This window comes from Microtus ochrogaster, unplaced genomic scaffold, assembly GCF_000317375.1.
Source record: "Microtus ochrogaster isolate Prairie Vole_2 unplaced genomic scaffold, MicOch1.0 UNK1, whole genome shotgun sequence".
NCBI classification, from domain to species: domain Eukaryota; kingdom Metazoa; phylum Chordata; class Mammalia; order Rodentia; family Cricetidae; genus Microtus; species Microtus ochrogaster.
Genome location: NW_004949099.1, coordinates 8,005,564 through 8,020,415, shown reverse-complemented (window position 1 = coordinate 8,020,415; position 14,852 = coordinate 8,005,564). Strand labels below are relative to the sequence as shown.

The following is a 14,852-nucleotide window of genomic DNA, read 5'->3' as shown; positions in this document are numbered from 1 at the left end:
CTTCTTCTTCTTCTTCTTCTTCTTCTTCTTCTTCTTCTTCTTCTTCTTCTTCTTCTTCTTCTTCTTCTTCTTCTTCTTCTTCTTCTTTTTTGCTTATTTTTTTATTTTTGAGACAAAGTCTCAGTGTAGCCCAAGCTGACAGTGAACTTGGTGTGCAGCAGAGAATGACCTTGAGGTTCTGTTCCTCCTGTTTCTGGAGTAGGGGCGCAAATGCAGTGCTGAGGAGGAAAGCCATGAGCTTCATGTGTGGTATACAAGCATTTAGTAACTGAGATACATACCTGAGCTCACCTGATTTGCTGATCCTTTAATGGCTTTTACACATTGCTCTGCTTCTTAGCATAATAGTACTTGGTGAGCATATGTGTACAAATGAGAAGTTTGAAGAAGGTGATGAGTTTGCTGAGAGTGACAGGTTGCCAATGGCAACCACACAAATCCCCATCTCTCTGCTTCCTACAGAACAGCATCTTCAGCAGGTGAACTACTGGCTAGAAATTTGGGTGTGAATACATATGGAAGGTGTTAGATTTTTTTCTTTCTTTATTAATGGTTTGATAAAATTATTTCCTGCACGATTTCGACCAGTTTCTAAGCATGAGCCATGCATCACTCTAGGGTAGCCTCTAGAGCATGCGGATCAGAACGGAGTGGTATGAAAGCTGAAAGCTTGGCAGATGAGGCTTCTGGGAGTTCTGTTGGTTCTGATGAAGAAGATGACACAGCAGTGACTGGTAAACACTGGTTTGTAAATGAACAAAGTTTTAAACATTTAGGTTTCTGGACAGAACTGCTCAGAAGTTTAATTTGAGAGCAATGTGCTAAGGTCCAAAATGCATACTTACTAAAGGAAAGTCTAGGTCTAGTCTGTCCTGTTTTCCATGATAGCTGTGTTCTGTAAAGTTACCATGAATCCTGAAGCCAACGTTCAGCTTCAAAATGGAAATACAGGATTAGGTTTCTGTAGACCTTTGGTAACATTTTTATCCACTAATCCATCAGAACCTTATGGTTTTGTGTTTGGGTTTAAAGGCACCTTATTTATACGTACACGCATGCCTACTGTCTTAGTGTTCTATTGCTGCGAAAAGACACGGTTACCATGGCAACTCTTATAAAAAAAGTGTTTAATTGGGACTGGCTTATACTTCAGAGGTTTAGGCCATTGTCAGCACAGCAGGAAATGTGGCTGCACTCAGGCAGATGTGATGCTAGAGAGATATATGAGAGTTCTCCATCTGGGGCCATAGGCAGAAGGAAAAGAGAGAAACTAGGTCTGGGTTGGGCTTCTGAAAATTCAAAGCCCATCCCCATTGACACACTTCTTCCATCAAGGGCACTCCTCCTAACCCTTTCAAATACTTCTACTCTGGTAACCAAGCATTCAAATATATGAGTCTAAGGGGCTATTCTAATTCAAATCACCACATTCCATTCAAGGCTCTCATAGGATTGTAGCCATATCATAATGCAAAATGTATTAGTCCAACTTCAGAAGTCCACATAGTAACAGTCTCAGCACTGTATAAAAGTCAGAGTTCAAAGTCTCTGAGACTCATGGAAATCTCTTAATGTGACACCCTGGAAAATCAAAAGGAAAAAGCAGATCCTATACTTCCAAAATACAAAGACGCAGAATCTACACTACCATTCCAAATTGGAGGAGAGGGAGCATAGCAAGGAAATACTGGATCGATCCAAGAATGAAACCCAGTAAACACAAAATTCAACATCTCTATACCTACCTACATGTCAGAGCAGGCCTAGAAATTACTATATATCCTGAAATCTTCCTGCCTCAGTCTGTTTTGCTAAGATTATTATAGAGTTTTGAGCATATTTCTTAATAAAGCACACACCCCTTTTTTTCTGTATAATTCAAAGCCATTGAAAAGGGATTGATATTTTCCTGATCCTGGCTAACATGGCTGACTTTTTCTTTGGCTAAGTAATTCCTAGAATCCTGATCTGTAGTAATTGGAGTGGCGGGCTATGTTTTTGGCACCCGGCTGCCCGTATGGCTAGCTTTATACCCAAAATAATTACACAGAAACTGTATTCTTTAAATATTTATTAATTTATTTATTATGTTTACAATATTGTGTCTACATGTATGCCTGAAGGCCAGAAGAGGGCACCAGACCTCATTATAGATGGTTGTGAGCCATCATGTGGTTGTTGGGAATAGAACTCAGGACCTTTGGAAGAGCAGGCAATGTTCTTAACCTCTGAGCCATCTCTCCAGCCCAGAAACTGTATTCTTTTAAACACTGCCTGGCCCATTAGTCCCAGCCTCTTACTGACTAGCTCTTACATATTGATCTAACCCATTTTTAATAATCTGTGTAGCCCACGAGGCGGCTTATCAGGGATGATCTTAACCTGCTTCTGTGTTGGGTGGGAGAATCATGGCGACTGTCTGACTCGGCTTTTTTCTCCCAGCATTTTGTTCTGTTTACTCCACCCACCTAAGGGTTGGCCTATCAAATGGGCCAAGGCAGTTTCTTTATTAAATAAAAGTAACTCCTCCATCACTGATCTGGTTTTGTGTGTTTTGTTTTTTCTTGTTTTCTCTTTGTAGCTCTGGCTGTCCTGGGACTCATTCTGTAAATCAGGCTGACCTCCAACTCAGAGATCCTCCTGCTTCTGTCTTTGAGTGCTGGGATTAAAGGTGTGCACCACCACCACCCAGCTGTCTATTTTACTATCTTATTAGCAGTCATCTTTGAATTTTTTATTATTTCCACAAATAATAATAATAAATAATAAGAATAATAAGCAGAGGGATTACTGAAAATGCTAATAAATTTCAGGCAGAAGCTAAATCAGAATAAAGAAAAGGTGAGTGAAATAAAAATCATTAGAATTGGGGAATGTGCCACCACTTCTCCCCACCCCTCACTCCCAAGTTAACAACTGATTTATTTGTCCCTAGAAACGCCACTCCGTTTACCTCTGGCACTGAAGTGAGCAGCCTGGCTTAGTTGTAATTGAGAAAGACTCTTCTAAATTAGGAATTAGTAAACTTTTCCTGTAAATACCAGGAAGCAATTATTTTAAGCTTAAAGGATACGGTCTCTATAGTAACAGCTTGATTCTGTTTAATGTAAAACTAGCATCAGTCAGGACCAAAGAAGGGACTAAGATGGCTTCTGAAACAGGCCTACTATTCCAGAGCAGTGTGACGGGTTGGTAAGGATGACTTAATGCTGTGCTTGTACTTCCTAATAATGTTTCTTTGTACTGTGTGATGAAAGATTTCAACGTGGTGTTTGATACATATACGAAGAGTGAAAGAATTACAGCTATTTTCTTTTGTTCTATGGTAGGAATATCTAAAATCCATTCCACTGTGTATTACAAAACAGTCATGTGCATGATAAGATTTCTACCAGTGACATAAAGGATATGCTATGGTGGTCCCACAGGACTGCTGTAGCTGTCTTAGTTTGTATAAATGCACTCTGATGTCACACATTGATGAAATCGGCTGACAGTGAGTTTCTGAGAACACAGCCTCATTGCTAAGTGATACAAATTCTGTTACCTATGACATTTCATAGAATGCTCCCACCAGTGCTGCCAACTCAATTATTACACCATGCACTAAAGGGAAGAGGGGAACAAAAAGATGTGGAATAATTTATCTATTTATACAAAGCAGTCCAGATAGACGAGGATCATGTCATTACCACCATAACATGGTAATATTATGTACTCAGTCGGCGTGTGCTTATCTGAAGTATGGTTCTAGAACTATTCATCAGATATAGTGCTCAAAGGGGCCTGGTGAGGCAGCGTCTGGTATTGCCATGTTTTAAAAACTGAAGCTAAGAGAAATTAAACTGTTTACTCAAAGCCCTATCACTATTAATGAGCAGGTAGAAGGCAGGGCAGTTTCAACTATTCTGCACAAATGGTTCAAGCTTTACATGGAAAAACAGTGTTAATCAGTGGTCCCATATTTATAATTTGTCTACACACTAAATTTTTAAAAAGTATTTGTATTAATTATTGAGAATTTTATATGGTGTGTTTTGGACATTTTCATTCACATCTACTATCTCCTCCCAGATCCATCCCCCATTACATACTTACACAACTTTGTGTCCTCTTTATTTCTTTGTTTTGTTTTGGTTTGGTTTGGTTTTCCAAGACAGAGTTTCTTTGTGTAGTCCTGGCCAACCTGGAACTTTCTCTGCAGACCAGGCTGATCTCAATGTCAGAGATTTGTCTGGCTTTGCCTCCTGAGTGCTGGGATTAAACTGCACCACCAAAACTTGACTTGTGTCCTCATTTTTTTTTAACCCATCAAGATAGTAAAATAGAGCCAGGGGTCGTGACATACTCCTGTGGTTCCAGTGCTCATGCAGCAAGATCGTGAGTTCCAGGTCAACAGGGGCTATATAGAAAGACCCTGTCAACAAAACAAAACAAAAACTCAGGTCTTGAGGCAGTACTGCCCTAGCATGCCTTAGACACTGTGTTTCAATACCATGTAAAACTAGGTATGCCAGCACATGCGTGTGACCCCAGCATTATAGAAGCTGAGGGAGAATGTTCAGAAGTTCATGGTCATCCTCAGCTGCACATTGTAGTTAAGTAGTCTGCAATTTACACGTGATGGTGGAAGGATTGTTTGACATTTGCTTTCCTCTCCCCCGTTCTGAATTCTAGAACTAACGATCTAGAACAACTTACTTGTTGGCCCCACATGCACCATGTATGCTTACAACGTATCTGATTGCATTCTGTGAGTAGATGTGCAGAAAAAGATTTGGGGCTTTTTCTTTTTCCTGGAGCTCTAAACTGACGTTGGGAAAGATGATTTTGTGTCCTGAACAATACGTAATTTATTTCAGAGAATGTGTATTCACATTGGAATCCTGGGGTATAGTTTGGTGTTTTGTCTTATGTGCGTGTCTGGTAGCAGATTGATGGTTATATTTTTGTTTGAATTTGATGCATTTTCTCTTATCAATCTGATTCCCAGAACTGAGGTTCCCAGAATAATTGGTCCATTGACATTGTGTAAATGGCTCCAAAGTGCTATAATAGCTTGATATGGAAGACTAGACATTCTGACCTCCTGTGGAGATGATGGTTCCCGTTCCTCTTGTTTCATTATAGTAAAATTTGTTTAATCTGAAAGACAAAAGGGATGGATGGCTAGGAAATGAAAATCAGATGAATTCTTTTAGCCAATCCCTCTTTCACCAATGTAATGAAGGTCTGAAGTCATCAAAGGGCAGAAATCTGAACCATTTTCCTTAATGAGATCTGGAAACTTGGAAAAGGCACAAGCCTTCTTGCTCCTTGTGAATGCTTTGCTATCACTGTTGTCAGCAGATACATTTGTATGTAGTCACTGTTAGGACAGATTGACAGGTAAGGGACTTACTTGGAGCATATAACTGACTCGCTCAGTGTGGTGTGGCTCATTTCAAGATTTGACAATGCTTTTACTTCCATTGGAGGTCATTGGCAAGGTGCTTGACATTGGTTGGCCTTTGACTCCAGACTTGGGAGCAAGTTTCATTTCTCTTAGGTATCAGCTGCATCCAGCCCAGAGTAACTAGAATGCAGCCACATAGAAATTTCAGTAGAAACCCAAGTTCAGCAAGGCTGGGGAAGTAGAGTTGGATTCATTGTCATTCCCCAATTGTTTAGGACTTCCACTCGTGACCCTTGAACAGAGGTTACTTGATCATAGCCCCTCAGTAGTTTCCTGTGGCTCTTCAAGTTGCTCATTGTTGTTTGTATAAAGTAAAGGGTACATATCTTCAGCTTTCTTAATTCAGAGAATATATTTTCTTTTTGCCTTGTTTGAGAGCAGCACCAACACAGGAGTTTGGGATTTGAATCCCAGAAACAACTTAACCTGTATCCTCAAGTGAGATGCTTAGCTTGCTTATGCTTGTACCCTGTTATATTAAAGTTGAGGGCACCATAGAAGTTAGGTCCTACAGATGTTTTAAAGAGAAAAGGTTCAGAGTTATATAAAGTTCTTTGTTTCACAGAAAGTGTTCCATAAAAATAGCTGTTAATATCATTGCCCTTTCGTTGTCCTTATATGTTTTTGTGTTTGTCACCTGTTTGTTTTTTTATTTCCTGATATAACCAATAGACACTTTTTCCTCCCTTTGGCTTGTTGAGGATCACATCTAGAACCTCATAAATATTAGATGACTGTTCTTGATTCCCTCTCTCAGTGAATTTACACTAAAAGCATCAGGTTTCCCTCATCTCATGCTTGTTGTGTATGCTAGTGTTCCAGATGACTTGAGAAACACTAAGCTATGACAGGCCAGCAAGTCTGAGATGTTTACCAGAGATTGAACTTCTGGTTAAAAATGTGCTTTCTAAGCCCTGGAGGGATGGCTCAGCAGTTACGAGCATTTGCTGCTCTTACAGAGGACTCAAGGTTCATTTCCCAGCATCCACATGACACTCACAACCATCTGTACCTCTAGTTCCACGGGATCCTGTGACTTCTGATTCCCGTTATAATCAGGAGAGCATGGGGTGCACAGACCTCATACACATACAATAAGATAAACCCAGAAGATCTTTAAAAGAATGCATTTTTCTCAATATATTACCCTACATATCCTTGGTGAAGTACTTTTGTAATATGTAGGATTAAATTTTATTAGAAAACAAAAGTCTGGAATGATAATTCAAGCAACTCACTCTGTGACAGCAAGACTTCTTTCTGCACTGTTAGTGATCATGAGAGCCAACTGGTCTTGGAGAAAAGACAGGGAAAAAAAGATTCTCTCTCTCTTTCTCTCCCTTTCTCTCTCATTCATTTCTTCTTTTCATGTGTATCAGTGTTTTATCTGTATATATGTGTACCATGTGCATGTCCAATGCCCATGGAGGCCAGAAGGTTACAGAGCCCAAGAGACTGGAATTACAGATGACTACGAGCCTTTCTGTGGGTGCTGGGAACTGAACCTGGGTCTTCTGTAAGAGCAACAGGTACTCGTAACTGCTGAGACACCTCTCTAGTTCCCAAGGCTTGTCTCTTTCTTAATAAGATTTTCATAAAGAGTATAAAAGTAGCTGGAAATGAGAATTCAGTCACCTGAGCTCAAGTTCCATGTTGACTTTTAACTAAGCTGTGTGATCTTGGGCAACTTTCTCAACTTGTCTGTGCTTCCCTCTGTTTCTTGCCTCTCAGGTAGAAAATGTTACCCCCATTTCAAAGTGCTGAAGCTAGGACTGCATAATGTATAAGAACACTTAGTGAAGTCCTGCAGTAAATTATAGTCGTCATGGTGATAGATGATGACAATTTAGAATTCTCCTCTGCATATCAAATTGAGCAGAAAGGGGAAAAAAATCCCTTGATAATAAATCCCCATGAATTCCATCTTACCATCAGTGGAGGAATAGAAACACTCTTTATTCTGTCATCTGTGCTTTGCTGGAGTTTGACTAGGATACATTTCGGAAGTAACAGTTAGGTGTGTATACAATCTAGACCATAACTGTATGTGGCTAGAGGTAAACGTTCCCCTTTTTTGATTAGTATCTTACTGTCTGTCTGTCTGTCTGTCTGTCTGTCTACCTATCTTCCACCTACCTACCTACCTACCATCCTACCTTCCTATCTACCACCTACTTAACCACCATCTTAAGCCTTCTTGGAGTCCCAGTGAAGTCCCTTGGTGTCATCTGGGAAGGCAGGTGTTGAGCTGCATTTTCCCCCCTCCCTCCTCTGTCTGCACTCCCCACCCTTCTCCTGTTAGAATCCTTGAGCATTGAATGAAACGCCTTCCCCTCTCTCGCAGGCTCTTTCACATAGGTAAAGAGAAGAGCTGTATAATGTAGGCGCTCATAAAATCTCCTACACTGAAAGCAGCAAAGCTTGCAGTTCCAAGGCGATAGATAATTCCCACCTTTTGAAATTGATATGAATGAAGTGGCATAATAGCAAGAAGCATTTTTCTCTGCAAAGTTAAATTATTTCACAATTACAAAACGTGTAGAATCCGAGCACATGCAATATATTTGTAGCAATTTCCATTTCCATAACAACTGGGCAATAAAGTGAAGGTAGCTTAGAGTCTTACATTGTGGAGCCTAGCGCTCAGGAGTTATGCAAGGAACTGGAGGAGGCAGACTAGTCAGCAGGCTCTGCACAGATTTCATCCCCTGACCAGGATGCACGCTGTAGATTAAGTGGTAAGAGCGAAAGAGCAGATAACTTTTGGCAGGTAGTTATTTAGCCAGGCTTACCATCCCTGTGTTGAGAAAAAGATGAAAAATATGGTCCCCACTCAGGTGCCACCAGCACACATAGAGGGTGCTTGAAGAGAAGCTTTGAATGTTCATGGAACGTTTGATTTTGAGGTACTGGCAAGAACGCTGACTGCTTACTATGGGGCTGCCATGCTTCCCGACCATCCTCCTCTCTGCACGTGCTGCTCCTCTCCAGGCTACACAGCCAAACTTGCTCTTGCAGCCACTTAACAGTTTTATTGGACTTTGCCCTCAGCTTTGAGTATTGTCTGTCTGTCTGCACCCCCCCCACACACACATACACACACATTTGTGCATGAAAAAGCTTAGCTGTGGTTGATTTTTGCAGTTAACTCTGAAAGCAGCAAATGATAACAGTTTCCAGTCTGGGGCCATCAAGAGAGCACAAAGATCAGAAACTTAGGAAAGCTGGTTGGGTGACCTGTCTTTGCATTCTGAAGTAATTTCATGGTGCCTTTGTGGCAGGCCCTAGATCTGGGTTTTACGAAACCAACTTAGAGAGATTTTAAAAGTCTTGAGAATCGATTTACTCCTCTTTAATTTCATCATCCAGACGTATTCCTGTTAGCATATGGCTGCATTTTTTCTAGTTTATTTGTCTTGCATATATTAGAACCATGCTTTGCAACCCTCTCTGCCCCCTCATGGAAATAGGATACCTTTGTGTACCTTTGTGTATGCATATCTTCAGTGTAGCTGGAGTTATGCTTTATGTATGGAAGGTACATCAAAAGCACAGTCAGACTCTACCATATGTAACTGAGATGATGGATAAAAAGGAAGAGACACTGAAATTCCTCTAATTGACTTCCCCAGCCCCCAGCCCTGCTAGGTTTAAAATAACCTTGGCTCAGTTCTTTCTCACTGTCTTTGAAAAAAGAGCAGCACTATAGAAATGCAGAGAGGAACTAAAAGCTATGTGTGGTCTTCTAGCTTCTAAAAGCCCAAGTCCGGGTCATTTAGAGGATTCTGGCAGTAGTTTGTATTACTAGTTATTTGGGCGTCTTAAAGCCCTGTACCCTCAAGGCTCCTGTACAGAGATGCAGTTGCACCTGACCTTCATTTTGTGTCCCCCATCCTGTGTCCCCTGAGGTAGAGAAATCATGGTTAAGAAAAAGAAGCAGGGAGTTGGTGATACATGCTTTTAATTCCAGCATTCTGGAAGCAGAGGCAGGTGGGTCTGTGGTCTCCATAGAAAGTTCCAGGACAGCCAGAGCTACACAATAGAAAGACCCCGTCTCAGAAAACCAAAGCAAAGCTTACAGCTCCCAAGATTCATTCTAAGTACTTTGGAAATCTCATGAAGGAATATGCACTGAGCGAGGCAACCGGATTTGTGTTTTAGACACAGGGGAAGGCCGAAAGGAAGGTAGGTTATGCCGAAGAATTTCCCATCATAGTCCAATAGTGAAACACATGATGAGAAGAAGTGGACTTGTTAGAGAGATAGGCAGCAGGTGGAATTGACAGAAGCAGACTGTTGGACTAATGAACCATAGGAAAGGTGGAGGAGATAGCTTTCAGGTACCCTGCCCATCATTATTTCTCAGACTCTGATTTGAACACATATTTCTATTGTGATTGGGCATGCCTGTGGGGTGGGGGTTCCATAAGGGTAGTTCAACCTGCTGAGATTATTCTGAAACTCCAAGTGATAGTGGCTTGGATACTGGCTGAGTGACTCCTGTAGTGAATGGGAGAGAGATGTGTTTTGCTTCCAGGTCTGGATTGCAGTCTCTTTGACCCCTGATTCCTTAGGTATGCCTCCTGGAGACTCCATGCATTGTCCTCAGACCTCAGAATGACACCTCCGGTTTCTTGGACACAAAAGTAGGCAAGGCCCCCATTATTAGAATCCCAGTAAAGCTGAGGTGTTGGCCCTTCATGGTCTTGCATCTCCTCAGAATTTGTTATACTCAGATAATTCATAAAATGTAGTCACTGACAGTTCTGTAGAAATCACGAAGCACTAAAACCACAGAGGTCCAAAGGAGAACTCAGTTACAGCTCAGGATTCATCTGGTTAGCCTGCTTGATCATTTGAAGCCAGGGTTTTTAGATGCGGTGATTTTTTCAGTGGAAGACAGTGTGTGAGTGAGGATGCTCTTGATTTTCACAGTTGGTTGGGAGCTGGTAGCTGCTCTCTAGTGGATACAGAACAGGGAGACTGTGAACTGTTCTACAGCATAGGAACTGCCCCCAAGAACATGGGTGCATCTGTTCACATAAGTCAGTAATACTGAAGTCAAGAGCCGTAGATTAAACCATTTATCCTGGTTCTTCTCAACTGTTACTCACTTTGAATGACTATGAATCCTATATTCATCTTCAAATTATTAAGTAGTATCAATGATGACAGTTTTAGAAATGAAAACAGATTTTCACAGAAGAATGGTGAATTATTTACCCATCCACTAAAAGCCAGAGCTTAAGACATTTAAACAGTAACATCACAGTCAGGACCTGGGAGGCAGAGGAGGGCACATCTCTGAGTTGGAGGCTAGCCTCATCTACAGAGTGAGTTCTAGGACAACCAGGGCTACTCAGAGAAACGCTGTCTCTGAGGGAAGAAAACCAGAGAGGTTTCACAGCTGTGGTGCAGTTGTTCTAGAAACAGTAATAAAAACCCTTTTAAACTGCTTCTCGTTTGGTTTTCCATTTGGATGGCATATGTACAAATAGCTGTTGAAGTCTGAAAGTGGGTGCTGTTTAGTTTGTCCTGCTGTGGCCTTATCATTTTAATTAATGTTTTTTCCTCAGCATAATAGCTACAGAAGATAGGTACTTAGATTTTAATGTAAATATTTCTAGTGCGATATATCCTCTAAAGATGTGCCTAAAAAGTTAGTCAGAGGTTGGTTACCTTAAAATGAAAATGAAAAATACTGGCTTCAAGTCCAGAGAAATTGAAAAATTACCACTTTGGGGCTGAGTTAAGCATATTGTTACTCTCAGATATGTGACTAAGATTGGGGCCTCTGGAAATGTGGATGGGGATATTTTCTTGGTGCCATATGCAAGGATGGCATGCTTGGGATGTCTGTGTGATATGAGCAAGAGAAGAAAGGAAAGAGATTGATAGACTATGAGCAATAGTCAGATTGGCCTGGTTGATATGGATCACATGTGTCTGGGAAAGTTGGCTTCCACACAGGCACACCTGCCAGGGCACTGAAGACGGCTCAGCATTGATGAGCACTTGTTGCCCTTGCAAAGACCCAGATTTGGTTCTCAGCACTCTCATGGTAGCTCAAAACCATATGTAACTCCAGGTCCAGAGGTTCTTACACCTTCTCCTTGTCCCCATGGCACTAGCATACATGTGGTTCACATACATGCACACACACACAGACACACACAGACATACATACGTATATACATTCATAAATACATGCAGGCAAAATACTCGTGCATGTTAAATAGAAGAATCTAAAAATTAAATAGATAATTCATTATTATGTTTGTGTGTATCATGGTGTACATGTGGAGATTAGAGGACCACTCTCTGGAGTTGAGACAAGGTTCCTTTTGTTAATGTGATGCAGTGTGCACTGGGCTAGCTGACCCACAACTTTCTGGTCAGTTCTACTGTCTCCACCTCTCCGCTGGGATAGCAGGAGTGCTGGGCTTACAGATGTGTTAACCTGGCTGGCTTTACAGGTGGGTGCCAGAGTTCCAACTCGAGTGGCTAGGCTTGTACTTTTACCCACAAAGCCATTTTTCCAGCCTCTTGTCAGCCGAAGGGTTTTCTGACTGCTTTTGGTCAGCTTGAAGACATCTCTTCTAAGCTTTGAAAGTTTATTTTTAGTTATGTGTTGAGTTTTAGATCTATCAGATATTTCTGAATCGGTTGATATGATGGTGAAGTTTGCTTTCTTTTCTGTTGTGGTGGGGGTGGCTCGAGACAGGGTTTCTCTGTACAGCTCTGACAGCATCCTTTGTTTAGTTTCTCATATTGACAGTTCTCTCCTACTCTTTTCTTTCTATTTGTCAGTTTTCCGGGAGAAATTGCCTTCTCTGTTTAATCTTTACAAAGAACTATTAACTTTTATGTTGTTCTGTTCTTAGTTACATTTTTTATATTATTCTTTCTCTAGTTTGTCTTTATTTTGCTTTTCTTTTTGTGAATTCTTGTGGAGATTATGGATTTGAGGAAATTAGTTCTTTACTAACATAAAAGCTATAAATTTTCCTCTGGCGCTGCTTTTGCTGTGCTGCACAGATTTTGATATGCTGCAGTTTTCTTCCCTTCAATTGAAAATTCTTTAGAGACTCCCTCTGTAACGCATGCTCATTTGTTGGGCTTTTGAAGGCTTAAACATGAGTGTGTAAGTGTTCATACTTTGTCCTCAGATTCTCTTACTAATTTATAGCTTGAATCCCTTGTATTTATAGAACACAACCATGTCTTCTTCCAGTTAAAATAAAATATTTGAAATTTTATTTACATGTGTGCGTGCACATATATGCGTGTATATGTAGGCACCTGTGAGGGTAGACATCAGATTCCCTAGAACTGGATCCAGGCAGTTGTGAGCTACCCAATGTGGGTGCTGGAAATTGAAGTCTAGTCCTTTGCAAGACAAAGTGTTCTCAACTACTGGACCATTTCACTTGCCCCTCACTTGAGGACTTATTTGACAGAATATAACAGGTATAATTTGGTTATACTAGGACAGGTGTCTATGACATGTTCATTGGTAATAGTGAGCTTTTCTCCTGCTTTTCTAATTTTACCAGTTGAAAGGCATGTTGAAGTCTGTACTTAGAACCGCAGACTTGTTCCCGTCTCTAAGTCCCGTCTGTCAGTTTCTTTGAAGTCTTCATCTTCTGTGTGGACACTAGGACTGTGCGGTCTTGTGAGTTTGACCTTATTTGTCCTTATATGATGCCTGGGTCTGTGATCTGTACCCACTCTCCTTGCTGGGCAGTCCTTTCTCTCTGATACTGAGCAATGCTGTTTCTCTTGGACTTAAGTCTTCATGATTTTCTTTCTATTCTCTTTTTCTTCCTTTTTCTCTAGAGGTACGTTTGAAAAATATAGTTTGTGCTTTTCAGTTCATTCTGCTGCCTCTGTCTTTTCATTTTGTTAGAACCATTCTCTGCGTTGCACAAAGGAATACCGGAAATAATGCAAGAGTGTCTTGGAAAGGCAACATTTTACTCTTGACAAGAGTGTGTACTCAGAAAAGGAAGCACACCGTGGCAGGAAGTACACTGCGTAGCAGTACTTCTACGTCAGGGCTGCCAGCCCACAAATAAGGCAACACGGAGACTCGTTATTAATTATGAACGTTGGCCTTTAGCTTGCGCTTGTTTCTAACTGTTCTTATAACTGAAGTTATAAATTAACCCATTTATATTCATCTGCGTTCTTCCATCTTGCATCTACTGTTTCTTCTCCTCGTCTCCTGGCTCCTCCTGGACACCTAGATTCCTCCTCTACTTCCTTTCTCTGCCCAGAAATCCACCTATATGTTCTGCCTATCTCTGCCTAACTCAGCTTTTTATTACACCTTAGCAATATATTTATATTTATATTACATCATAGCAATATATTTTCACACAGTGTACAAATACCCCACAACACCCTTGTCTTGTTTTCTAACTCAGGTGGTGACTGTGACTTCCTTGCCTGGACCAATGTCAATTTTCCCCTATTGACTAATTTTAAAAGAATCCTAAAAAGGAAGTGAGGGCAAGTGGTAAGGAGTGAGTCATTTAAGGTACTTAAGTTCAGGGAATAAAGTATGGCCTTTGTGTGTAAACAAAGGCTTTGTATGGTTGAGCATGGGGTGGTTGGCTGGGGTGGGATTGGTTGAAATATTTACATAAAGTTTTATAAAGTTACAAGATAAAAAAGGATTTGAGTTTTTTCCCACAAAAGTTTTACCGTGTTTGAAATGTCTTCATAATAAATAATGCTTTCTACAATTTATTAGTCCATTTTGAGTAATGTAACTTTTGACGTGAGTGCTTACTGTAACTGTCTCATTTACTTTTTCACTTTTCTGTAATTTTTATTCTTTCCAAAGAGCTAAGTATTGTTCAAGTTGTCCATTTCAATTTAACTCAAAAGTTTTATTGTGTCGTTCTTTTTATGATCTTTCTAGTAGTTGTTCTAGATATTACATTATAGATTCCAGAATATCTCTTTCTACTGATACGGTAATTTTATTAGCTCAAGTGTATTCTTTTACATTCTTATATGTGTCTGGAATACTTCTGTATGCTTAGAATCAAATTAAACATTATTATACCTTATGTTCCAATTACTAAACCTATTTAGGAAATTGAAAGGAATAAGGACCATGCATAAATCATACTTATACACGCACATATTCACACACACACACACACATTTGATTTCTGTTCTAGTCTTCCTTTTGTTCAGTTGTTGACTGATGTTTTTGTCCCATCTGGTCCTGCAGTTGTTCAGTCCCAAAGAAACACACAGAGGTCTACATTAATAATAAACTCATTGGCCTGTGTGAGTTCGAGACCAGCCTGGTCTACAGAGCTAGTTCCAGGACAGGCTCCAAAGCCACAGAGAAACCCTGTCTCGAAAAACCAAAAAAAAA

At 40.5% G+C, this 14,852-nt stretch overlaps 1 protein-coding gene across 15 annotated transcripts in view; it reads left to right on the top strand.

Annotated features, from left to right (window-relative positions):
- Magi1 (membrane associated guanylate kinase, WW and PDZ domain containing 1) overlaps window positions 1-14,852 on the top strand; it is a 618,461-nt gene that overhangs the window by 320,428 nt on the left and 283,181 nt on the right. The window lies entirely within an intron of this gene.